The 26,072-nt window shown below is 40.4% G+C and overlaps 1 protein-coding gene across 3 annotated transcripts in view; it reads left to right on the top strand.

Moving 5' to 3' along the window:
• The window catches only part of FOXP1 (forkhead box P1), a 564,989-nt gene that overhangs the window by 994 nt on the left and 537,923 nt on the right, over nucleotides 1-26,072 (top strand). The gene's annotated exons all lie outside the window — the stretch shown is intronic.

The following is a 26,072-nucleotide window of genomic DNA, read 5'->3' as shown; positions in this document are numbered from 1 at the left end:
ATCTCTTCTGCCTCCCCCGTTTTTCCACTGAGAATCAGTTTGGGGAGAGATGTCTTAAGGAATTTGAGGAGAAATGGTCAGACTTCAGGTGTTTTCTACCCAGGGGTTAACCTGCATAATTGAGACAGAGGAGTTCTGTTATTTTCAGTTCCAGAGAGAAATCTTTCAAATCTTTTTTAGAATTCCATTGGAGTTTTGATTTTCAAAGTGGAAATACCCACGTCTTAGAGACCAGGAAAAGAAAATTGGGCTCACAGTTTTAGAGATTTGGAATGGGCTTTTTCTTGTCTGATTTTTCTACTTGAAATATCTTATAAAGAGCATTAAAAATATAAAAAGAAACTCAACTGGTTACTATTCAAAAGGTGTCAGCTACAATCTCACTGCAAAAAGGGGAAAAAAGGTTTAACATCTTGCCACTGGCTGTATTCCCCCTCCTCGGCCCCCCCAGATTTTGGAGTATGAGAGGGAAAAAAATCAGTTTTTTTTGGGGGGTGGGGGTGGGGAAAGTAAAGTAAACAGCCTCCAACTGCTGAACCTTGACAACCCAAATTAAGGAAGCAGGAAAGATCAAACAGAACTGCTGCTGGGTTGTTGTCAGGAGCTCTACGTGGAGAAAGAACCCTGGACTATTCGATCAAGCAGCAAAGCTATATATTCAGTAATGCAGAAATGGACCATTGCAAATGCTGATCTTTGTTGTGCAAGCCAAGGCTCACTTGGAAGAAAATACTCAGCCTCTCTCTAGGCAGCATTTGAGTTCTTTTATGGGTGCTGAGTTGCTAAACAAGTTGTTATTTTTTAATGCTTTCTTGTTTATGAAGAGAATGCACCCAAAAGGTAGTAAAAGAATATTAAGCCTTCCAGAGGCTGCCTTGCTACCCAGAACTGTGCAGTGGAACTCTTTTTACCAACATTAGCCTCCTACACTAGAGTTAGATAACGTTTTCTCACATCAAGTTTAGAAGATCTGCCTTGTCAGGGAAGCCAGGGTTTTGTATGTGAGGGTTTAAATCTGATGTGCAGCTCAAAGAAAAAAAAAAAAAGAAAGAAAAAAGAAAAAAAGAAAAGAACCCTGGTGATGAAGTTTTGTGTCAGCCCACTCTTGGAATTTAAAAAGGCGAGAGGGAACATTCTCCAGATTAGACATAACCTCTTTTTTTAGATTGACATTCAACATGACCATGTTGGTACTTTTATTCAAGTTCTCTGTAACTTGTCCTTGCTTGTTTTCTAGGAAAATTTAACTGCTTTACATTTTTAAAGAGAGTAGTAACAGTAATTACTTTAGCATTTTGTTTTCACAGGTTTGTCAAAGTATAATGAAAGAAGCATCAAGTATTCAGATTATCTGTCTCAAACTAAGGGGGTTATATTCCTGGAGATGTCTAAGCTTTTGTGTTTATATTTAAATTCTGGAGTATAAACTGTGTAACACTTTTTTTTTTTTTTTTGGCTATAAACTCTCCCCAAATTAAATGTCATTTTTAATTAAGTAGAACAAAGTAGGAAGTAGGACAAGTAAACACATACAGAAGAATAAAAATAATTGTAATTTAAGGATTGCATTTTTAATTAACAAATGTCGATCACATAGTAAGCACTTTGTTTTTTTATTAGTCAGAGTTTCATAACCATAGTGCCCAACATGTTTCAAAGTCTGTAGCTTTTATTGGGTATACCTTTTATTGTGTAATTAAACAATGCGAGTTAAACATACAGATGGATGCTATTAGGCAATTTTCTGCAATATGTAATGTTTTTTTTTAAAGCTATAAATATTTTCTAGTTAAATCATTTGTACTAACAATAACAAAAGTTAACTTGGTTAATATTGAGTCCAGGAATGGTTTTCTGTTACTAAGTTTGTCCTTGCTTAAGACTCTATCCCTGGCCTTGTATATTTACATTCTTAGGCTCTATTGAAAGATATGTGTGTTTTCAGCAGTTTAAATTAACAGAAGAATTGTGATATTTCTTAAACAAATATATTTATACCATAGCATGTTCAATGCCAGCATTAAGAGAAGGGAGGAAAGAATAGAGCAGATGTGACTTCTTTTGAACCCAGCTTCCTCTTTGCAGCCAATCTTATATTGTGCTGTTTATTTGGTTTTCATGTTTTACTTAAGACTGAAACTCAGTTTTGAAATGTTATCTTGTAAGATTCTGCATCACAAAAAAGTATGTAAGTGCAAACAACGTTAGGTGACATAGTACCAATTACATTTCAGTATGTATGGCCAAGAATATTTACAGGGCATTGCACGAGTTCTGTCTTTTAAAAATAATTTTAGGCGCACGTTAATAAAATTTAAATAGATTGCAGGCTGTCAGAAAATAGTATAAATTTTGTTTATGATTCAGTTACTTTAAGGTACTTACATTAAAGAAACTCATTTAACCCCTGATTGGAGAGCATGAAGTGGGAAGGGAAGCCCTCCAAAGAGCTCCCACTGCCCTTTGCTCTCTCGATAATCTTAAATTACTACCATTTAATTGCAGCTTCAAGGCACTGAGCAGGAGCTGTTTCGCTGTGGCTGAGAAAGGATTTCCAGAGCATAGCTAGATTTGCACAGGTGGGATTTGTGTTTTTCAAAAAATTTTTTTGCTTAGGGCCTTTTCCTTTTTTATCCTCTTAGGTGTCATACTCCCTTTATAGAATTCAGCCACAGTAAATGGCCTTTTAGTTTAGCCAGCGGTAGTGTCCTTTTTCTAAAGTATGTTTTTTGGACCTAGAGTGTATAAAGGTCTTGGGCAAGTAGAGGTTTGTTTTCTAAAGAAAATAACATTAAGAGAGGCATCTGCTGAACAGACAGGTGAACTTCATGCATGAGCCAACATATACTTTTACTATTTGCAAGGGATTTTTTTTTTCTTTAGTTGTTGGTAGTTATCCCACCAGGTGATCAAACACAGAGTTTGTGAGTCAAGTGAGCAAGCCAAGTAAGTTTGTAGTTGGGCCTGTGTATTTTCTAAATGATCTTTCTTATGACTTGTTACGCTGGTCTGCAGGCCACTGTGTTATATACATGTGCGATCCAAGGAACTATCTTAAACTGATTTTTAAAAATGTTTCCCTGCTATGGTACTTGGGTGAATTAAGGCTGGAGGTGCTAAAAGCTGGCACATCAGCAGGCCATGAGATGAGCCGAATTCCTGAGACTGGACAACCTGGCCAAAGATGGGGTACCTTATGCACGGCAGTCTCCCCACCCAGACCTCATAGTTTATTTCAATGTGTATGTGGCCATGTGGTTAATGGAAATTAAGCAGATTTGGCTTGTGTTGCCAACCTAAAAATAAATGTTGTAAGGAACGTTTGATTTCAAGAAGTGCTTTGGTTTTGCATCCCATAGATAATGTTCTTGCAGTTACGGCTCCAAGACTAGTGTTCTGAAAAGAGGAAGTACAGGGGGGTAAAGTGCATGGCAGTCAGGAAAGACAATTAGACAGTGTTCTTTGTTTCTTTAATGAATTATTCTTATTAATTACAGTCAGTTTGTACTAAGGCAGTTTTCGGGCCGTATTTAGAAGTCGGCTCCCATTCACCAGAAAGCTGAGCCAGAAGCTGTAGCCTTGTCCTGGCACTGTTTTACCCAGTCGTGAAATCTATTGGCCAAATTAGCTTGTGCATGTCTTTGTAAGGCTTGTTTTTCTTTTTGAAATCCCCTGACACCAGTTTTTAATATATGTCCTGCCTTGTGCACAACAGGTGTTTGTTTGGTAGTTATTTTATGGGATTTATAGTGAGAACACCATTTCCTACCTAGCCAGCCACTGGGAGAATAAAGCCACTGCCCAAAATAAAGAACCTGGAACCTGAACAAGTGTAAATGGGTTTTTCCTTAGGACCTTCCCCAACCTATTTCGTTTTTAAAAAGTGAGGGAGGGGCTCAATTTAGTGCCTCGCTATTTGCAATTAAGTTGTATTAATTTAAGATTATTGGGAAAGTACAAAGGGCAGTGGGAGCTTTTTAGTGGTCTCATCTTGATGCTTAAAGCATCTTAGTCCTAGGGTTAAATTAGTTTCTTCAATTCGAGTACTTAAAGTAACTAAATCGTAAACAAAATTTATATTAGATCCTGACAACTAATAATCTATTTAAATTACATTAAAGTATCTGGGCAAAAATTTAATTAAAGACAGAAGTATTGTCAAGCCCTGTAAATATCTTGACGGGTCTACTCAAATGGAACTGATATCACAAGATATTTACATATGTCTGGTGGGTTCCAGAACATCTCGGCAGCGCCTGTGCAAAGCTAATTGCACTCTCTTTCCAAATCACATTTTTAATAAAATAATTTTGTTTTTCAAAGACACATGAATACGTACAAAATTCTGTTCAAGTGTTTTGTTTACTGTTCTTTCTACTCAGGACCACTCTGATGGGTTTATTTCCTCCAACTGCTGCTGATTCAGACAAACAGTTGAAATGGAGGGATCACTGACTAGAAAGCTCATGTCATTCTGTTTTATTTCAACAGTTTGAAGATTTTACTGCGACGGAAAAATGTATCTGAGCATGACATTATTGGGCCGTGTTTATATTGGATAGAACAGATTCATTTAGTGTGGGACAGATTTCCCCCTGAATTTTGTTTTTGGGTACATGTTTATTTATTAGTAGTAAAGTCAGGTGGACATCCACATTTTGCCAGATTCTCTGATTTTTAGCTAATTCTGTGATCGGCTCTATTAACTTGGATACTGAATAATATTTCTAGCATCAAACTCAACTGAATTCCTGAGGTTTCTTTTTCTTCCTCCCAGCTCGGCAGTTGAGTCATCGGTGACTTCCTCTGCTTCAGGTTTCCTGTCTGTGGAGCAGGGTGGGAGTGTAAGGTCTGTCCCTTGAGCTTCGTGTTCTTATGGCACAGGTGCTGTGTCACTGCGGTCCATGACTTGAAAGGTGTTCTTGCTGCTCTTGGGACAGTGACCAGAGCTCCGTGGGGAGGTTGTGCTGTGAGCTTTGCTGGAGTCGCTCCTGTCCCAGGGTTGCCCCCTGAGGTAGTGCTGGCCACCTCCTGTCCCGGGCAGGCTAGCAGGGAGAGGCACAGTGCTGCTTAAGTGTGACTTGGGAGCACACTGCAGTGGGTTCTCGTCCAGTGTGTTTCAGAGGGAGGTTGCCTGCTTCTCGATCACAGTGTGTGTCTGTGTTTTGCGTGTCAGAGCATTTATTAAAATAAAGATTCTTGGATAAGAATTTTTGCTGAATGATGTGAGATATGCATGTCTAACAACTTCCCCTGGTAATTCTGATTTACACTGAACAGAGACCCATGGACCAAACGATTTATGCTGCTAGAGATTCTGCTACCGAAATCTTTAACTTCATTTGGATTTTCTCATTGATTCTTCCTTTTATCTTGAGGCCTGTATTATTTTTAATGTATTTGAGTTTCTATTAAGATTAAAACGGGTGGTTTAAAAGCAGAGCTGTGGTTGCAAACATGGATGGAGTTGCACTGCTCCTGGGTGTGCCGGTCTGGGGTGGGGCCAGAAAGAGCTCCCCACGTAGTTCTGATGCCCAGCAAAGTGGAAGAACTGGACTCTTCCTTTCGAGTTGGTTGAAGGCCTACAGCTCTTCTGAAGGGTTTAACTTCACTGCTTGGATCATTGCTTGGGCTTCCTTTTCAGAATCAAGCACCAAAAGAAACATTAGGTACTTAGAGAATCAGAGGCAGAATAAGAGCCTCACAATTACACAAAGTTACACAGTCACACAAAGTGATAGGAATAACCTGGACCCGTCTGTCATTTTCACCAATACCAGACATTTCCTTTCAAATTATGCCTTGCTTGCATCCATGTTTCCACTGGGCGTTGTTCTGTTGTAACTATCAATTAGTGTCAAAGGGCTTTCTGGAATTTTTTTTTTTTCCTGACTATTTCATTTTAATTTTAAAATCTGAACTGTTTACTCATTAGATTAACCCTGCTGGCCCAAGTATTCCAGTTTTCCTTGGCATCTAGAGAAATTCTGTATCATTTTATGCCATGGGGCCTGCAGGAATACTGACGGAAATAGTTTAGCCAACGATGCCACACAAATAAAGAAAGCAGAATCTTAAGAAGAATGCATCCTTCAGATTATGAGATAAAGGAAGATGAAATGCTAAGGAGGCTTGTTTAAATATTCAGGTTTTCAGCTAAAGATCTAACCACTAAGATCAAAAGAGTTAGTTAATAAAAGTTATACAGACATTTTTCGTCTGTATTAGTAATGTGCATTTTGAAGTTACCCAGCAATAAAAGTGTTTGTCCAGGATGCCCTCACCTAAATTAAAAAAAAAAAAAAATTCTGTTTGTCTTCGGGTGTGGCTTGATTTCAGTGGATACCAAACAGCTGGCAATTGTTTTTATGTCTAGAACTTCACAGTTGCCTTGGCTCTGGGTTCGGGTGGCATCTGGAATATTCCTATAATATTATACAAAGTTCTTTTATTTCTGTTCAGACCCTAAAGCACCTTTAAAAACAATCTCTTATGGGCCAAGTTTTACAACTAGGGTGTCTCTGTCCTTGAATAAAGATGAAAATGGAACTGATTGGAGAAAGAGAAGGTGTAATGATAGAGGTCTTGCTACTGTTACCAGTTGATGAAGTCTACAATGTGATGTTAAATCACTCGGCCCTGATTGTTGAAAGGATGTTAATCATTTCATTCAGAAAGCTTACGTAATTAACTGATTTATCATTAGGGAATCAATGACAGACCCTTTTTAGTGATGTATTACAGAAGTTTTCTAATAGGAAGTTTGCCACATTGAATTTTTTGGAAAGCTGCTAGTTGGACCTTGAGAAAGGGGTAGGGCATCTGTAGATAATATCGCTGTCCACATACAACTGTAAATAATTTTGAAGAAAATAGTCTATAAAACAGAAAGTTGTTCAGTCTTGGGTTTTCTTTTATGGCCTTGTTTAGGCATGTTGTTGCAGACCTGTTTTGCATGCCTTCTCTGGGTTTAGGAAGGGTTCAGCCGCTTAAATGTGTTCATCTTATTTTCTAAATAATGGCTTTTGTTGCAGTGTGATGCATGTTGACAGTAAACACACAGTTGTAACTTTGGTAAGCTTACAACAAATTCTTATACTTGTAGAAGCAGGTCGTCCTCCTTGCGGCAGACTGCTTCCCCCTTTTGTCTTGCTGTCCTTATGGCAACTACAGCACGAGGTTTACATACGCCAGGCTGGGGAAGGGCAAGGGGTATGCAGCGAAGAAACTCCCCATCTGGCAAAAATTTATCTTTCTCTTCTATTCCTTTGTCCCCAAATCATACAGAAGGTACGCTGCTAGCTTATTTTTCCTGTGCATGTATTTGCATCAATTCAAAATTCAAAATATACTTCAAGAGAGATCTCCTTTCTGTATTTGTTTTTATTTTGTTTCAGTTAGGAAGCGGGACTGTCCCTTTTGCGAAATGTAGAGAGCATCTCTCTCAGACATGACTCACCCTAGCAGAGTACTGAGGCGCAAGCTTCTCTAAGGTAGTAATAAGCACCTTTGAAAACAGTGAAAATGGATTTTATACTGGGATGTAGGGTTTTAGTGATGTAATCAGTGCCCCAATTGTTGAATAAAATGTGCTGCGTTTGCCTCAAGCCCTTTGATCTTTGAGTGGAGAACAACTTTTGAGGAGAGAAATCTGGCAGATATTTACAAAGCTATTTATCTTAAAACTATGTTTTTATCTTTTCATTTTTATTATGAAACGTGTCAGACACCAAAAAGGAACAAAGAATAATTCAGTGAGCACCCATGTACCTGCAGCTCCGCTTCAGAAAGAATCCATTTCTGATCCAGGTTGAAGAGGCTGCTGGCTTATCCGTCCCTCACCTTACCCCCACCCTTCTCCCCTGGAGGTGACCTCCGCTCTCAGCTGGCTAGTTTTCATCCCCGATTTCTTTTATACTTTTAATACATATGCATTATTCCCCCAAATAGGTTTTCTTTTGCATGTTCAGGATTTATGTTGATTGTGTCCTGCCATATGTATTCTTTAGTAACTTGCTTTATTTTTTGATCAGTAGTGTTAGTAAAATTCATGCACGTGGATACATTATAACTGTAGTTTATTCATTTTTCCATGTGAACCTTTTGAAGGGCTTAATATTAATTCCATGCAAGTTCTTTACATTTGAAACCAGCAGCCTTCTGCAGTACCGTATATTGAAAATTTGAAAATTTAGGATTAATACGAAACTACCAGTCCTGACTCGAACTTTATGATTTGTTCATTTGCCAGTGGGTTTTTTCTTTGGGGGGGGTGGGTTTGCGGGTGAGACTTTTTAAAATCAAACACTTCCCAGGGAATTTGACTTAAAAAATAATGTATCAAGTAGTTGGTCTCTTACATTTAAGTAAAAACAACGACAACAACAACAAAACAAATGGCAAGGCATTCTTTTGAAGGAGCCTAGCCATTTTCTCATTCTTATTTACAGACTTGGCTTAGAACCGAACAGCCACATATGCAGGGTAGCAAGTTAAAAAGCGATGTTTAATTAACAGGCGCATTATACTTCTGTATCCTTGTTATGATATAGCACCTTGTTCTTCAGCATAGAAAGTGATTTCTGCATATTTTAAAGGACTGGCATCTTTCTGGTAGAAAAGCCATATAAATAAAGATATACTTAGATGAAAATCGGAACATGTTTTTAAAATAGTGTGTCTGCTTCCAGCTCTGTTATCAAACTTGCTGCATAAGCCGGAGGTGGTGCTCTGTGATTGTGGTGATGACCAAAAGAATCGATCACGTGCAACGAGATGAAATCGGTGGTATAATCGGAGAGTTATCAGTTTCTTTGTCATTAAATATTAGCGATAAATAATACACTGTTCGTTTTGAGTAGATAGAACATATTTAATTCTGATGTACAGAGTCAACCTCATTGCTGAGTAAAATGATAATCTTTTGTAATTTGAGAGGAAAGATAAAAGACATTTGTGTTAGCGTGGCTAACTGACTTGGGTCGCAGAGATGTTTACCTTGACCAGCCAGGGAAGGTTGGAAAAACTTTTTTCCTCTCTCCTAGACAACTTGGATATTTGTACTGATGTTTTATTGGGAATATCAGATACTCAGTAAATAGCATAAATGACTGGAGATGTTAAACAAAATGAGTCTAAAGGTAGATAGTGTTTCCCTGAAGAATGGAGAAAAATATAACAGAGGGAGAATGTTTGGACAACACTCCTTTTAAAAGACTGGTGTCTGTTAAACAGGGACCACTGGAGTCAGTGTTAGCCATTAAACAATGGCTTTAATTATTTTTTTTTTTAAATTGAGTTTCTCATAAAGTTATACTTAGTCATGGTTTATTTAAAGAGAAGTTATACTTGTAACTTAGCATCTTTTTCTAGGTTCCTGAAACCTTGTGGGAAAACAGACACTGCCTCCCTTGTTGCAGAGTTTCTAATGCACTTCTCCCCAAAAGGCATTGCTCCCTGGGTCGAGTCCAGCCGTTGTTTTACTAACAGTACCAAGTGACAAGAGTGAAAATAAGTAATAATTAGTTGTGTTTTATAGGACGTAAAGAAAGAGTGGTTGAAGTCTATAAAAGAAGAAAATCAGAGCGAAGGCCACTATGTTGTTATTTTAAACAGATGCATTGTAAAAGTGATCCTCTTGAAAGCAGCCCCTCACCTGGTCCACGCTGGCCATGTTCTGCCATCTTCCTGTCTGCTGTCCTGTCCATCCATGTTGGCTCTTACCAGTAATACCATCTGCTGTTCCAGCAGTGGCCTTCTCTGTGGTGAAGCAGGCCAATTGGGTCAACTTTTGTGATCTGGCAGATGTCCACTGGGAGCTCAGATCAGGCCAGGCTCATTTTTATGTGTGTCCAAAGCCAAGATTTCAACTTGGTGAAAGGCTGTGGAATTTATTTCCCAAAGCGCTGCCCAAACTCTGTTCTTCTTTTCTGCAACTGCCTTCTTGGGCTGGGATGATTGCTTAATGCACTTAATTATGCTGGATCCCTCTGTATTTTTGAACACCTGTGCGTAATTCAGATCATGGGTGGTCACAGAGCCTGGCTCTCCAAGCAGCTTCTCTTTCAGAATGGGGAAATTCCAAGGCTCCTGACCGTGCACCGTGTGTGAGGGGGCTGAGCATAGGCTTAAAAAGGATGGAACTTCTATTGTGCCATGTAAAAGGACCCTTTTCTATCCTTGGGTTGGAAAGAGTATTACAATGAATACCTCAGAAATAATGTTTTAAAATAATAACCTCTCACTCATTGCTGGTGGGGGTGCAAAGTAGTACAGCCACCTTGGAAGACAGTTTGGTGGTTTCTTTTAAGACTAGACATACTCTTACCATATGATCCAGCAGTCACATTCCTTGATATTTACCCAAAGGAGTTGAAAACTTACGTTCACCCAGACATTGGCACATGGATGTTTATAGCAGTTTTATTCATAATCGCCAAAACTTGGAAGCCACCGGGATGTCCTTCAGGAGGTGAATGGATAAATAATCACTATGGTACCTCCAGACAATGGAATACTGTCAGTGCTAAAAAGAAATGAGCTGTCAGGCAATGAAAAGACATGGAAGAACCTTAGATGCATATTACTAAGTGAAAGAAGACAGTCTGAAAAGGGTACATACTGCATGTTTCCAACTATATGACATTCTGGAAAAGGCAAAACTGGGAACAGTAAAAAGATTGGTGGCAGGGGTTGAGGAGAGGGAGAGATAAATAAGCGAAGCACAGAGGATTTTTAGAGAGGTGAAACTACTCTGTATGAAACCATAATGGTAGATACATTTGTCCAAAGTCATAGAATGCACAACACCAAGAATGAACTGTAAGGTTGTAAACTGTGAGTGTGAAGTGTCACTGTAGGTTCATCAGTTGTAACAAGTGTTACAATTGGGGGACGCTGGTAATGGGGGAGGCTATTCATGTGTGGGGTTAGGGGGTAATTGGAAATCTCTGTATGCCTTAATTTTGCTGTAAACCTCAAACTGCTCTAAAACATAGTCATAATTAAAATCAATTCTTGGGTTGTAAGACATCCATAACCATTATCCATATCCATGTCTTCAAAAGAGTGTAGTTGTCTTTCCCTTTATCAGACCATGTGATCGTTCAAGATTCCTGTGAGAACAGTGAAACAGGCAGGAGCTCGCTTGCTCCTTAGACTTGGGGTGGTGGTGGAGGGCGTTGGGGGGCTGCCCGGGTCTGCAGAATAGGGCCCATGAGAGTTGCAGAGGACCTCAGTGATGGCCCAGTCCAAGGTGCACCTTTGTCCACACGCAGACTGTGGTTCCGCAAAGGGGTGTGACGTGCTGCGTGACATGGCTCCTAGGATCAAATTCAGCCTTGTCCCCACAGCAATGTCCACACCTCTATCTGTGTCTTCATTTTTCAGAAATAATGTACTAATTGTGCTCCACAGACATTTCACCGTACTTTTATTCTACATTGTACCAGGAACATTTTTCTCTATCATAAATAGTCTTTTATACAATTGTTAATAGCTACTTAGTTTTCCAGTATATTTATATTTGATTTTCTTTCTTTGCAAAGAAACCCCCTTTGAGGACAGCTGCATAAAGACCAAATTGTCTCTCTGATGTTTAACAGATTTGGGACCAAGGAGCTGCAGGGTTTTCTGTGCATAGCTGTGTGTGTGTGTTCCTGTGTGTGTGTGTGTTTGGGATTTTATTGTGGATGAAGTAGGAAAGGTTAAGGATCTGAACTAAGTTTTAGTGAGTGGTTCAGATTTTCACAACCTCCTGAGGTTAAAAACACACCCTGCCCCATCACCCTCCATTAAACCCACTCATGACATGTGCATCTTGCTCTTCCCGGGCTCTGACAGCTACGCGGAGCACGTTGTGGTTTGCAGGTTGGAGCGTGTATTGGGGTGCGGTGAGGAAGTGCTTGCACTGTGCATTGAACGTCAATGTTTGAGACTCTAGGACAACCAAGCCAGGTCTCATAGAGTGTAAATAGTCCATGAAAGAAGTTATCTGTAAAAAAGGAGAAGTAAAGTCCAAGTCTAATGAGGCTTTTGAAAATTCAAAGAAGTAACAAAAAGTGGGAGCCAACCAGCTTTACAATTTGTGGAGCCCAGTGCAGCATTAAAATTGGGGTTCCTTGTTAAAAATTAAGGATTTCAAGACATTCATAGTAGAACATTAAACCAAATGCAGGGCCCTTGGATCGGGGACGCTTGTGACAGTACAGGTCTCGTTCCCCCCCCCCCCCCCCCCCCCCCGCCCCTCCTCCCCAGGAAGCTCATCCTTCTCTGGATTATAAGTGGCTTGAATGGCATTACTCGTTTGCTACAAGGTTTCCTCTCCTGCAAATTAAAAAGACCAGGCTGGGACAGGCATAGCAGGCTGCCACAGCGACCTCGGCCCTCTGTTACTGAATCTAGATGGGACTGTAAGCTCTTCCTGGATTGTAAGATACCCATTGGAGGCAAAATATTGGTCATCTTCTGGACTGGGTATTCTCTGCAGGCACTTTGCAAAGTCCTGTGAGGGATGCTAATCTAATTCATGCTTGCTCTTTTCTTTCTTTTTTTTTCTATAGCCATTTTCTCAGGATCTTACACTTTGTCTCTGTCACCTTAATTGCTCCTTATTCTCAACTGCCCCTGGCTTCATTCTGGAAGAACGGCTGGACATAACTAACATCTGAAGGCAGCGTCAGAGAAAAGCTTGTGCTCTTTCCCTGCTTTTATCCCTAAATGTTAACTATTAAACAAGTGGGCTGGATCTGGAGGGGCACTGCTGATCCACTGCCTTCAGGAATGGCAGGATACCCAGGCCCGGTGTCATGGAGAACGGGCTCGGCCCAAGCTGCACAAAGTGCAAAAAATCATCTTACGGGGGTATTGTCCCTCTGCACTGGGCAGTGGGGACACCCTCCTTGATGAAGAGATGAGCTGCTCAGGCAGGGTTTGAAGAAAAGACTTTTCTGTAGTACGAGATTTGACCTACTTGGTTCATCCAGCGGCGTTTTACCCTGGCCAGGCAGGTTTTGTTCTCCGCTGTGATACTTGAATGCACGGATTCTCTGCCCTTTAGTAGCTTTGGCATCCTGAGTAAGTGGCTGAGTCTTTGAGACTCAGTTTATCTTGGGCAGTGACAGGTCCTGGTGTTCAGGTTGGTGGGAGGTACAGTGAGCAGATGTGTGCAAAGCACTTACCAGAGCTTTTGGCTTGTGAATACTTGGTTCTTGGTGACTGTTTATTCTTAATGAGACTGAGTCCTGTTACCCGAATTTGTGTTTTATGAGAACAGGGTCTTGGCAGGTCACTCCCTTCTTTTTCTTTAGAACATTTGATAATGGAAGTTGGGAAGATTAAGAAACTGACCTCCCATGCTTCCTTGTTCCGTCCAGCTTTCCCCTCATTTTCCTTCTTGCCAGCCTCCTCTTTCCTTCCCTTCCTCTTCTGTCCAGCACAATGGCCGCCCCTGACTCAGTGGGGTACGTTGTGTGGAGGGGGCTGTGAATGCTTTCTGACTGACACCGAGGCTATTTGTGGGAGCCTGGGAGAGCTGTGTTGAGTCCCTTAGGAGCACCCCAGAGCACAGGCTGGAGCAGGCACTTCTCATGTCTCTCTGGCCTTTTTAGGAAGCTGAAGAGTGCCAAAAGCAGGTTGGCATCAGGGTCTGCCCACTGCTCCGAAGTGGATGCTCTTTCAGAAGCAACTGAGGGCATGTTGCTTTTTCCACAGAGAGGAGCATCAAGTTCCCAACCCTCAAGTCTGGTATGGAATGGGGAACGGAAGGAAATACTAGCTCCCGCGCGTGACCCCCCGTCGGGCTCCTCCGTCAGACAGCCTCGGCTGTGGACATCGGAGCCCTCCTGTCTGGCTGTGACTAGACTGGCTGCTGAATTACCTTTTCACAACAGCCTTAACTTGCACACTACAGGGACTGCAAATGGTACGTTAGTTGGGTCAGTGTTAGACTACACAGAGGTTTTATAGTCACGTTTGGGATTTCAGTGTGTTTATGTAGTCTGCAGGTATTATTTTTCCCTGGCAAGGTGTCTAGTGTTTAGTTCCTAGGGGAATGAGAGAGCTGCTCAGGACGGCTCACCATTTGCAAAGCAGTTATTAGCTTGTAATCCATGCTCAGTTTTCAGTGTCTTTGTCTCCCCATCTCTGTCACGGCAGCTGGAGAATGAACTGGCTGTGTGCTTAGCAGGTTGGGGAGAGGGCCACGTGTGTTACAGCTCCAGCTCCCCACACGGCCTTTCTTAGGTGAGCAGTATCCCATCCAGTTAGCCCGTCTGTGCTGCCTGCGCGTGGAGCAGCTCGGTCAGAAGTTTTAACTCCGCCTGTGGGCAGTGAGGGGCATGGGTGTTCATGTGCACGTCTTCGTGATTCTATAAACCACAGTGGAGAATGAAGTTTCAGTTACCGTCACGGAAGTATCACAAGGGTGTGTTCATTTATTTATTCACTTACTCCTCATCTGTTCACTTCTAACTCATTTGTTCACTGACTGACCCAACATTACCACTGGGCCAGGAGGCATTACTCCCTCACGCCCCTACCCTCTCAGCTGATTTTTGGAATCCTTAGTTAGGTGTTCTAATACAATATCATTTAGACATCCAAACGTCACTATTCACAGAGAGCTTTGTCAACAAGCTTATGAGCTTCATCTGGTTACACCTTCTATTTACTAAATATTTGGCTGCCCAGAAGCAAGTGAGTCATCTGTAGGCATAGTTACCAATTCTGTAAGAAAGATGGCTTTCCGTTGTATTTTGACTCCCAGCACTACACTAGGTAGTATTAAGGAGCCACCTTTTCTTTCTAACCTTAGCACTTAATTAAGACCTGCCAGATTGATTTTTCCATTGGGCCAGAAGGCAGGTGTCATCTTGAACAATTCTTGATTTGAATTTCTTACTAAGAGTCTGTTTAGCTCCCCATTCCCCCAAAAATGTGTACAGTATTTGGTGAAGACTCTTTTACACAATGAATTTTATGCAACAAATTTGTGGAAAACAAAGTAAAATATCTGAATAAGTTCCTTTAGAAAGGTACTGTGTGGAATTGCTTTAATGCCTGCTGTATTCCTGGCATCTTCAGGGAAAGCTGCCCTCTGAGTAAATGTCGAACAGCCGTCTGAAGTCTGTGAAGTCTTCATTTCTCGTCCTTTTATCTCTGTTCCACCAGCAGGGACAGAGTGACAGACATTGGTGTCCAGCCCCTCACCCTGAGGTAGATGATTATATTTCTTTGCTGCCTTCTTTTCAGTGTTTGCCTTCCCCAGACCGCACAGAAGGACTGTTTGCTCCTTCTTTGAAATATATATTCCCACTGACGAATTAAAACAGAACAAAACAAAACTCAGCAAGAACCATTTAACTCTAGTGACGAAGTTTCATTAATGCCAAGGATACGCTGTAGGCACGTGATACCAGTACGGCCGCACCGGGTCCTGATCCAGGGTGACCTTGTGTCACGTCACCGAGGCCTGGGGCACGGTCGGGGCAGCGGGGTTGGCAGAGTTGGGTTTCAAGAGCCTTCTTATACTTGTTGGGTGACTTAAACCTATTAACCTTCCTCATTTACTTTCATCTTTCGTGTGTGTGTGTGTGTGTGTGTGTGTGTGTGTGTGTGTGTCCGTGATAATAGAACCTGTCGCATCAGTTTGTTTTGTGGATTAAATGAGATCATCCATGTAGCATGTGACGCCTGGTGCCTGGCAAATGCAGGAAGGAACTGTGTACATGTTAGCGCTTACGAGTGTTCTGTCTGTAGTGGTTAAAAGTCCCACTAAATAGCTAAGATGGATGAAAGATGCAGGACTTCGCAAAGAGCACTAAAATCGGAAGGAGGCCTGCTTCACGTATGTGGGGCACGTTGGACCCTCAGGTCAATGACCTTGTGTTTTGGGGTTTGTGTTGGTTGCGTTGGTTTTGTCTCTTCACTTTTGAATAAGCTTCTAAAATATGGTTTTGTTGGGTGTTTATATTTGCTTCTGAGCTGGGTGCAGGTGCAGATAACAGGAAGCAAAACCTTAGGCGGCCCGAGGGAGCCTCATTCAAATTGTGCCAGGCAGGTATAATGTGAAAGGGATATCGACTTACTGATAGTCTGGCATGCCGTGGGTATTCCATGTGCCATGCGGATTACAGAGTGAAGTCATGCAGCATTTGGCACCAACTTGCCTGGCTCCCCGGGAGGCGGGAGAGGGAGGGAAGCCCCCGTTCCTGGAGACAGTGTGAAGCACACCTTCACTTGTCCAAAGGCAGGACTGCAGGAGCCAGTTCATCTGTTGGTATTTCATGTGACCTTTAGGTTGTACCTCTTCGTTGCAGGGAAGCTTATCCTTAATAAGTGAATTGTCACCGTGTCTCTGGAGTTATAAAGGCTACTCTGGGTTTGGCACCATGTTGCATATTGCCCTATATTCTGACATGTAGAAAAATTTGGAAATCGAAAAACCATGGCTAGAATATCAACATCTTCAAATGTTCCAATATTCAGATTGCCCAATGGTTATATCTAAAGAAAGTGTTGTTTTTAAGGCTTAATTTGGTTCTTTGTCCTGGGGGCTTTAGGGAGAGCGCATGCTTTCCTTGCCTGTGGCAGAGAAAACCTCTCTCCTTGTCCTTGGCCCAATGCACATCTTTGCATGCAGTAAGCTCTGACACACGCATTGAATGGAATGAAATTTGCTCAGCACGGCCCACTATCCTGGAAGAGCCACTCCGTGTGCATATCTTTGATGAGCCCACAGTGGGCCATGCACCAATATGTAAGATGTCTATCCGTTTTCTGCTTTTGGTAAGCAAGCAGCTCAAATCATTTGCCTAACTGCATGGTGCAGCCAGCACCTTGCCCTCTCTCCCTCAGGCTGCCACTTGGTCGGGATTTGGTTTCTTCTTCTTTAGCTTGATTTTTCCAGCCACTCTGTGGACACACACACACACACACACACACACCTCCCTGGTTTGTTCCCACTGGTCTTTAATGGCCAGCCTGGCTCCTTTGTTCATTTCCCAAACCTCACTCCATCACATCACATATTTTCCAAAAAAGGCACTTGCCACAGGCACAGTTCTTCTCTTCCCATTGCTCCTAAATAAAGGGGTGAGGTTTGGAAGGGGGCGGATTACTTGGGTGGGAGGGTATACCAAATAAACGAAGGAGAAATAAAGAGAAAGGACTGGGCCCAGGAAGTCCAGATCACATATCTATGGGGCCCATAAGTCACTGTTCAATTTCCTATTTGAGGAAGACCCAAGGAAGACCCAACTCCGCCAATAGAAAAACCAAATTCTTCCACTACTGGCATGCATCGTCCTGAACCAGTCAGAACAAGATCCATTCTCAGTGTGGTCTCGTAGTATTTATGTATATATGATCTTGGGTAGGTTTCTTAGCCTCAGTTTGCTCTTCTGTAAGATGGCTTGGTGATGATAATACGAATAATTCATATAACACCCAATGTCTAGCACATTCTAAACCTTCAATCAAAGGCAGATAATATAGCCCCTATTATTTTAATGTGTGGAGGCAGTGTTTCATTTTGTCTAGTTAAGAATCAGACCCAATGCAGTGACAGACCTAGAGCAGTGTACGTGGTGTGACAATTAAGTTTGCAGACTCATCCTAGAAAAGGTGCTACACACCTCATTGCTGAATATCACTATGGTCACCTTCAAAGTCCTCCCCTTGGGAAGCTATGCACCAACGCCAGCACCTAGTCCACCCTTCAAAGCAATTTTGGAACTCTTTTTCTGGAATGTCCATCAGAGCTGTCGTCGTATTACCCTTGATGTCCTGAATCTCATCAAAATGTCTTCCTTTCAATATTTCCTTTATCTTTGAGTAAAGAAAGAAGTCATTGGGGGCCAGATCAGGTGAGCAGGAAGGCTGTTCCAATACAGTTATTTGTTTACTGTCTAAAAACTCCCTCACAGACAGTGCTGTGTGCGCTGGTGCATTGTCGTGATGCAAGACCCATGAATTCTGGGAGAAAAGTTCAGATCGTCTAACTTTTTCACACAGCCTTTTCCGCACTTCCAAATAGTAAACTTGTTAACTGTTTGTCCAGTGGTAGAAATTCATAATGAAGAATCCTTCTCTGATGTCAAAAAAGGTTAGCAACATCATTGCAACAAGTTTGTGAACTTAATTGTCAGACCTTTGTATGCTGAATCAGACAGTGTGGTTCAAATCCGCAGCCTTGTCACTTATGAGCCCTGCGACCTTGGACAAGTCATTAAAGATTTCTGAGGTTCAGTTTTCTGACCCACAAAATGGTATAGTAGTACCTACCACCTAAAGCTGGTGTGAGAATTCGATAAGTTAAAGCGTGTAATTCTCTTAGACCAGGACAGACAGCCTGGGCCGTGGGGAGCCCTCTGTAAGTCACAGGAGTGACTGTGTTGTCCTGATCATGCCCGTAGTGATGATGATTATCCCTTCCCCATCCCGGCAGAAACAACCGTTCAGAGGTCTCGTGTAGAACTCTTTCAAATCCGTCCATTTCTTGACAGCTTAGGGGCAGACACCCAAAACTGAGACTTGGTTGGAGAATCTTGGTTTTCAACCCAAACTCCTATCATCAGGACTGAACATTTGGCCCCGTTTCCTCTCCCCCCGGATGGACACGTGGAAGCAGTTTGTAGCGGTCGGTAGCAGGCCTTGGCTTTGCAAGTGGAAGATGAAAATCGTTTACTTGCTACGTGCCATAACTTATTTGCATTTTCATTCGTTCTTTTTCCACCCCCCAGGAGAAAGAAAAAGTGAAACTGAAGTGGGAATACATCTTTCTGATTTCCTAAGTTAGCAGAGTAGGGAATGAAGAGACTTCACGAGCACATACTGGTGCTTGATGATGGTGACTTGCATGGACTAGAACACGATTTGCAGTGAGTGTATCTGGGACCACACGTAAGGGCTAGTCAGCAGTGCCAGCTCAGCAACAGCCAGAGCATTAGAAATGCTCAGTGTGTGAAGGCACTTGGCACCGCTGTGTATGTGTAATGTATTCTACTCTCATGACAACGTACAGCGAAGGTACTTGCATCTCCATTTTATAGATGAGAAAACTGAGTTACAGAGACATTAAATTAAGAGTTTGCCCAGAGTCACATGGCTGGAATGTTCCTTCTTCATCTAAAGTACTGTAGAGAATCATAGCAGGTCATGGTGGCAAGGGCCGTTGGCCACCATGTGGGTCAACTGGCTTGTTTTTTTTTTTTTTTTTTTTTTTGGTAACTACTTTATTGAGTTATAGTTAACATACATAAATTCATTAATTCACAATGTACTGACGGTTTTTAGTATATTCACTAAGTTGTATGCCCATCACCAGTCAATTTTAGAACATTTTCACCTCCCACAAAAGAAATTCCATATCTTTTAGCATTCCTGCCTTCTGCCTCCCCCATTTCCTCCTAATTCCATTAGCACTGGGCAGCCACTCACCTATTTTTGGTTTCTATGGATTTGCCTATTCTGGACATTTTATGCAAATGGAATCATACAATATATGGCCTTTTGAGTCTGGGTGCTTTCACTCAGCATGTTTCTTAAGATGTATCCATGTTGTAGCATGAATCAGTACATCGTTCCTTTTTCTGGCTGAGTAATATTCAGTTGTATAGGTATACCACATTTTATTTACTCGTTCATCCACCGATGAACACTTGTTTCACTTTTGGCTTTTATGATTAAGGCTGCTGAATATTCATATACAAGTTTTTGTGTTGACAATTGCTTTCAGTTCTCTTGGATATATGCCTAGGTGTGGAATGGCAGTATCATATGGTCCCTTTTTTTGTTTAACCCTTTGAGGAACTGCCAGACTGTTTCTCACTGGTTTACAATCCCACCGGCCGTGTATGGGGGTTCTAATTTCCCCACATCCTCCCCAACACTTGTTATTGTCTGTCTTTGTGATTAACCATCTTGTTTTTTAAATTAGGAAACCAAGCTGGGTGGGTTTTAATGACTTGTTTCAAGTACCATACCTGGGGGTACGAGCCAGGTTCTTTTCTAGGTTTGGAAGATATAAAAATGACAAATGCAGTCTTTATTCCAGAAGCTCACTGTCCATGGGGGAGTCAAATACGGTGACACAGGTACAGTGGGGGGACTTGGACCAGAAGCCTATCCCAGACTTTAAGAAGGAGAAGATTGTTCAGTGGCTCACATGATGGAAAAGTCTGGCGGTGGTTAGCTTCAGGGTGCAGACGGACTCAGGTGCTCGAATGACGTTGGAGGGGGTGGCTGTTTCAGTCCCGTGCACTTGCTCTCTCATCGACTGCTTCATTCTTAGTCATCTTATTTCTCTTGTGGGAAATGCCAGCATATCTAGGCTTCTGTTCCACCATGTAAGCGTCTCCAGCAGAAGAGTTTTTCTTTCCGCATGGGTCTCTCCGGAGGTTGAAGTGACAGCCTTCCGGCCAATTAGAGCCCTTGTTCTGATCACCCGTCCTTGCAGCACTGCCTGCCCTGAAGCTTAGAGTGGGGAGGGGTCTGTCCCACCCAGACTGCGGGAACTGGGAACTGAGAATGGGTGAGGGTTGATTCCCAAAGGAAAAATCAAGGTTCTGTTTCTAGAGGAATAAGAAATGATGTTTGCCTGATAATAATAGCAGTTGTCGGTTCTACCAGTTAGTAAACTTTCATTCACACATTACAGAAATCCTTACTCAAACTGGCTTGAACAATAAAGAAAGGAACGCATTAGCTCATTTAACTGGAAGTTTAGAGGTAGGGCGGCCTTTAGGCATAGCTGAATTCAGTGATTTAATTCTCAGGAATTCCTCGTCATTGCCTAGGAGGCACAATGGCAGTAGTAATTCCTGAGTGCCATAACGTCCAGAGCGAGCGAGAAGCTCAGGTCCAGTTGCCGTCTCTTAAGCACCAGCAGCTGCCTTCTCTGCAGCCTCCCAGCAAACTCCCTCTCTGTTGTCTTCGCCTGAATTGCCGATTTGCATGAGCAGACAGAGGTCATTCCTTGGTTGGCGTGCCCTGGGTTTCGAAACCAATCGTGATCATTCAGGGCCACCTCCGGGGGTCCGGGTGGAGCCAGCTTTTCCTGAGGCTCATGGGTCTTGTGGGAGCAGGGTTGTTGCATGTCTGAATCAGATGAACGTTCCCTTCAGGAGGAAGATGGAAATGGAGGTTGGGAATCCAGTTGGCAATCCCAAGCTTGCTTTGCCTTAAAGAAATTCAGGTTTCCAAGGAGACACTGTGGGCGTGAGAAGCAGACATTTCAGGCTAAGGGAGTAGCATGGGCAGAGCCATGCTTTCCCAACATTGTATATCAAATTGAAGGTATCTTGGTTATCCTTACCTTTTATTGTGTGAATAAAGAACTTGAAGAGCAGAAAGCTAGAGGGAGGATTGGCACCAGCAGATTTTTCATCTCCTTTCCTGCTCACTCTTCTGTGGAGATGGGATGGGCGGACAGTTAGTTGCATGGGACTGGCCGGCCGCAGAGCTGCCTCCTCACTGTGTGTCTCCCAGCAGAGCCTGCCAGGCAGAGGGTTTCTTTTATTTTTCAGCACTCATAGCTTCTTTGCATGGCTTTCAGAACCCTAAGAGTGGGGGTCGATATTTTGTGCTGTGTGCAATAATGGGCTTTTTACCTTTTAAAATAATCAGATATTTTTCCAGGGAAAGTTGTAAGTCGACCATTTGAGATGTGCAAGATAATATGGAAGCAGGCCAACATTTGGTTATTTTTCCCCCCAAACGTACATCTAATTCCAATAATTGTAATAAGCTAGCAATTCCCCAGTTATTTGTTTAGAAAGGTACCTTTGTGATGCACCCAACTTGGAGAATTGTGATTTTCTAAAATTTCCTACTTTATCCCCCACCCATAAGAAAAGAGATTATATTAATTAACATTTTTAGTGTATTTAAATCTAATCTGTGTTCATTCATATGAACGTGCAGGGGAGATTAAACAGTTTCTTTTCCTTCTTATTTTCATTTAACATTATATCATGAACATTTTTTGTATCACTAATCTCTGTAAGTGTGAGTTTCAAAGATTGCTACAGAATTCCATTCTGTTAATAGTGTACCCTAATTTTATTTAGCCATTCTCTTTTTGTTGGAAGTTTACATGTTTTCCGTCTTTTGGTACTATAAATAATGCTGCAGTGAACTTTCTGGTACATAAATTTATTTGCATCTCTCGTTATTTCCTGAGGATAAATTCTATAACTGTGTTTACTGGATCAAAGAATGGTGAACTTTAACATTCATTCTCTTGGCTGTGTCACCAGTTTGTTTTCCATTACAAGTTATGGCATTCCCACTTAATGCACTAAGGTCAACACTAAATAAACCAACCCTCTCTCTCTTTTTGTTATTGACAGTTTTTTAGGTGAAAGTTGGTATAGAATTCTGGTAATATGTTATTTTTTCATAACTAATGAAATTGTACTTTCCACACCCTTTGGTTTTTGGCTCTTTGTAGCACTTCTGTGGTTTACCTATTTGTATTACATGCTGAGTTTAAAAATATGGTGTTTGTAGTAATATTGTTGATTTATAAGGTATCTTTTTATATAACGAATTTTAATATTTTTCCAAAATTTTCTTTTCCCTTTAAATATTGTATTAAAGTATTTTGGAAGGGGTAATTACCCCCATCTTTATGTTCTTCATCTTATTTTTATACATAATTGTTTTTATTATAATTGTTTTCTAGTTTCTTCCTTCTTTCTCCTACTCTTTCTTTTTTCTCTTTTTAAAAAGTGTTTGACTCTCAGTCTGTCTTAATTTTATTTCAATGTATGGTGTGAGATAAGGGTTTGACTTGATTGTTAAAAAATAAGTAACATAATTCTAGAATTATTTATTGAGTAATACTTATACATTATTGATTTAACGTGTTTTAGGATACACTAAATGTTAATCTAATATAAGGCTTGTTTCTACGCTTCCTATCCTGTTTCACAGACAAACAATATTATGCAGTAGTTATGTGCTTGGGGTCTGCTGTAAAGTCCCATGAGGTTTGTAGCCTTGGACGAGTCACTGTACAGCTCTGAGCCATCGTCTTCTCATCTGAAAATGGTGATGATCATGGAAGCATTTAATGGGGAGGCTGTGTGCGTGTGTGTGTGTGTGTGTGTGTGTGTGTGTGTGTGGTAGTGGTGGTGGGATCAAATGAGATAATTATTATATAAAGGGGTGACCGTTTAGATCAGTTTCTTAGGGATAATCCTGGTTTGACACCTGTTGTTTAGGAATCCTGGCTAGCCACTTAACATTTGTCTCAGACTTTTCATTTTATAACCAAGTATTATCATAAGTAGACCTTGTGATGCTATTTCTACCTTTTAATGTGTGAGATGCCTATGTAGTGATCTCTGAACAATGACCAGCAACCATCCCTTTTTATTCTCCTAACCTTTTCGAGGCGCACCATCATAGTAACACCTCTATTTCAAGTAATGTAGCTCCCAGTAATGTAGGACCCATAGTTCGTTCTGGTTGGTGGAGGTTAGGGGAAACACAGTAAAATTCAGGTTAGCTTACAAGAACTATATAGGAAATAGAGTCTGAGGAGTCATGCTGCTGAGTGTAAGAAACGGGTCTTAATGTTCTTGCAACAGGTTTTATGTTTTTTGCATTTATTAAATGATATAAATCTATAATTTATGTTTAATATTTGTAAACATAAAAAATACATACATTTTGTAGTAAACTCTTTTGGCAACAATGAGTCTTAAAAAACCAGAACTTGTTTAATGAAATATTACGTGACTATTTTTCTGTTTATAAGAACGTTGACCATGAGCATTTAGTTTCATAAAATGTTTTTGACATTTTACATCCTCTGGGGGTCATAGTAAAAGTCATTGAACTTAGAAAAATCAGGAGATCCAGTTGTTGAAGAAATACTGCCTCTTTTTCAAAGTTAGTTCTTATTTTAGGAAGACTGTGCCTACACACAGCTGCGTTTGTATTTTACGCATGACTTTTCATGTAGATCAAATGACTATTTTTCTAAATTAATTTCACTCATGTTGGAGTCCAAGTTTTCTTTAGCACATACAAAAAGTGAATTGATAACTGTTAATATTGTACTGTGTATAGAACTTTTTTTTTCTTTCACTATGCAAGAGCTTTAATTTTAGGAAATTGTATGACATTTACACCAAGATATGAAGATGGTTCAGTTAAATAGTTTCATTCTGCTTATTGGAACTTCAAATTTATAGTCTTATGGTAAAGCTATTTTTTTCAATCAAATTTAGTTCCTTTATAGGTTAAAAGGCACTCAACAACCAATGACAACAATATATGTATTCATTCCTTTTGGTAAAATTAGTTGTTTTTGTTTTTGTCTTTTTGGTTTTTTGTTATTTTTTCCTGCCATATAGCTTAGGGCCCTGGAAATGTTCTTCCATCTTTTTTTTTTTTTTTAAGTTTCAGATGTACGAATGATTAGACATTTACACCCCTCACAAAGTGAGGACCCCCCACCAAACCCACTACTCGTCTGACATCGTACATGTTATTCCAGTGCCATTGACAGTATTCCCTATGCTGTATTTTATATCCCATGACTGTACAGAACTTCTTTATAAATAGTAAATGATAGCAGTGTCGTATCAATGTCATTGGATGCTGCAAGTAGAAAATCAGTAAATTCTAATAATGGTTTGATTTTTTTCTCCCATCCAATTGATGGAATCAAAATAAAGCTCTGGGACAATAAGATAAAGCATCTAACATTGTTATAGATGATTTATAAATTCCGTGAAAAAGTTTAACTTTGAAGATGAAATTGTTTTTGCAGTGATATAATTATGAATTCTGGTGGTGAATATATTGTGGTAAAAACTATTTTTATTAGATAAAGAAACCTATGGAACAAATATGTACTTAGAAGTGATTATTGTGAATACAGATTTCATAATCATATCCACATTGAAATATCTATCAATTGAGTAGAAGCTGTAGATACCAACATTTGTAAATGTTGTTATATATACCCAGATAGCCAGATTACAAAATTTTTGTGTTGAGGCTAATATTGAATATAAACAAATACTTCAGCTATCAATTAGGTTTTAGAATTGTCTGAGACTTTGAAATACTATTTTGCAAATCAATGTAAGTGTTCCATGATATGGTATTAAACTTTTGTGAATGAGTGCTCTAACGTTAGGTTGCGTTTTGTCTAGAATTACCTGGGAATACTAATAACAGGGTGGAGTGTGCATATACGTACGACTATGAGCACATCACAATTACTGGGGAAAAGGGATTGCAAACCGAATATTATAATTTTATCCTTGAAAAGGCAAGGGAATAACTGAACTAATTAAATAATGAGAGCTCAAAAAGTAAACAAGTTTAATTTTGAAATTCTATAACCATACTTTGTCTTATTTCTCCAATGGGAAATGGAACATCTATTTTAAATCAGATAATGTGAGTTCTGTACAGAAAATAAATGAAATTGATAAGGCTTGCAATTTTACAGTATCTAAGTAAGGCCAAACGTTCTAAGGAGTCACAAAGAAAATTTGCTTATTTAGGGAGTTTTGTTTTGTAGAAATATTTGTCAAAGAAAAGTACTCAGAATAAAGCTGAAAAGATGACCTGTGAAGATACTTGGGCTAAAATATTTACACATTTCAATACAAAAATAATAAAATTTGGGAATATCCTCAATTTAGTGGAATTTGCTATAGCTTACAGGTACTTTAGCATCTGTAGAGAATATTTTCTCAATTAATAATATGGACCAGAGAGATTGACACTTTAAGGTGTCAGAAATTAATGTTTATTAGTCATAAGATATGAAAGTAATAAACATATTAAGACCAACATTTTCCCTAACATTCTTCCAGAAACTTATTGGTGATGTGTAGTAAAAGCGAGAATGACATTGAAGAAACTGATTAAATACAGGAACATCTACTAAGAAAATTATTGTGCTTGTGTTATTGTTAATGTTAATTACAAAAAAGAATCTAAGTTAAGATCTTTTTGTTAACAATATTTCCTTTTGCATTTTAATTGAAATTCAATATAATTAAGGTTCCTCAGAAAATTGATTTCTGTCCATTCAGGAAAAT

The sequence above is a fragment of the Rhinolophus ferrumequinum genome, chromosome 17 (assembly GCF_004115265.2).
Source record: "Rhinolophus ferrumequinum isolate MPI-CBG mRhiFer1 chromosome 17, mRhiFer1_v1.p, whole genome shotgun sequence".
Taxonomy (NCBI): domain Eukaryota; kingdom Metazoa; phylum Chordata; class Mammalia; order Chiroptera; family Rhinolophidae; genus Rhinolophus; species Rhinolophus ferrumequinum.
The sequence above is the reverse complement of the archived record's forward strand: the minus strand, read 5'-3'. Positions and strand labels throughout refer to the sequence as shown.